General features: G+C 38.9%; 1 pseudogene; it reads right to left on the reverse strand.

Moving 5' to 3' along the window:
• Positions 1-1,023: 1,023 nt before the first annotated feature.
• LOC111527697 lies at positions 1,024-1,480 on the reverse strand (annotated as a pseudogene).
• Positions 1,481-1,795: the final 315 nt, after the last annotated feature.

Below are 1,795 nucleotides of genomic sequence, written 5' to 3' on the forward strand. Positions count from 1 at the left end.
TCCACAAATGGGATTCTTAATTCTCCACAAATGGGACTGTAATCCATTACCTATAATTCCATTTGCATTTTCACCTAACCTCCACACTTGCTAAACACTTATTTTAGCAAATGGAGGCATAACAAATAAAATATTTGCTTTTCTACCAAATTATGTTCAAATTATGCACACATTTAATTCTTAATGTCTCTTCCAAAAGTACAGCGGAAGCAGCCTTAGATGGAATGGAAGTGACCAGTACTTCATTTATGGGCAATGCACGTCTAACCCATATGTATCTAGGTTTCAGGCTGAGCTTCCAATCTAGGTCATGAAGGTGTGCACAACCTCCCTAACTTTCCCCACCATCCCATGGGTCCACTTTGTTACCATTAGTCACTTGTCATGTGGGTTCTATTGATGTGATCTGTCCTCTTCAGCTTTATAGGTTACATTTTTCCTATAATCAACTTAAATTTAGGGGAAAGGACAAAGTCAGAGGAAGCAGGTGTATTGAAAACTTGCTTATCTTTACAGCAGCTGCTGAAACAGCTGAAATAGAAAACACTAGCTTCTTTCTCAAGAGCTTTTATTTAAAATGATAATAGTATCACTGTACATATAAAATAATGAAAGCATTAGAAATATGATACTCTTAAGACCTGATCTGCATTTTCCTTATTCAATGAAAAGAGAATGGGATTATCATATGGAAGACAGCCAAAGGCACAGATAATACAAAATAATAAATTTAAGTTACCAAACATATATACTTTCACTTGTAATACATTTTGGGATTTTTTTGGTTGTTGTAGTTTCTTTTTTATGAAAAGAGTTAACAATTTTATTTTCACATTTCACAATACAAATAAAAACTACTGTTTTTGGTCCACTTCTCCCCTCCAAAACTATTCTCTCTTTGATAAGAAAAGAAAGTCTTCCTTATCATGCTGTTAAGAAAACACCCAGAGTCACAGCACCATGGTCTCCTAGTGAAGTAGAACAAGCAATATAAACCTGATACACAAGGCCTCTGTACTATCCTTAACCATCAGGTCAAGTCATTCTAGGCCAAGCAGGCACCATCATGGGACAGTCAGGAGGCCTCATCATTGACATGTGGCCTCCCATGTGGCTTCATTCCAGGAGCAAGTCCCACTGGCATCATCCCATGAAAAGAAGGCCCATCACTGGCATCATGGGAGGGTTCCCATATGGGGTGCTGGTATTATATTTGGGCAAAGAGGACCTGGAAGGCTGGGGGGAGGTGGTATCATTGCCCCTGCAGAGGAGGAGCAGAGAATAGAGTAGGAAGTATCTTTCTTGGTTGAAATGCAGCCATTGTTTAGGCAATCAGGTTCTGAACCTGTTCTTCCATCCATTTCTGGTAGTAGTCTTTCACATTCTCTTTGTGTTTCCTACCACTGAAGTGGGCCTTTCTCACGGATGGAGAGTTGTGGGAGAGCTATGTATTGCAGTAGATAGAATAAGACTTGGGCATGTTGCTCTGAAGGAGGTTGGCCACTCCATTCCACAATGCCTGGAGATGACCTTGTAATGCATTTTTCAAACTTACAGCATAACATGAAAATAGTAGTAAAATGTTTTGGAAGAAAACCCACAATATTTTATTCCAGGAATTCTCTGACCATACTATCCTGTCTTTCTAGAACTTTTCATCCCTACTCTGATTATACCTGTTCTTTGATCTTCATAAGATCTTCAGCAACTTGTATACTTCATTTTACCCTAGACTTCTGTTTTGTATCATCCTTTCCTGTTTCATGTCTTCCTTTTCCTGCCCAGGTCCCATTCT

This window comes from Piliocolobus tephrosceles, chromosome 14 (assembly GCF_002776525.5).
Source record: "Piliocolobus tephrosceles isolate RC106 chromosome 14, ASM277652v3, whole genome shotgun sequence".
In the NCBI taxonomy this organism is placed as follows: domain Eukaryota; kingdom Metazoa; phylum Chordata; class Mammalia; order Primates; family Cercopithecidae; genus Piliocolobus; species Piliocolobus tephrosceles.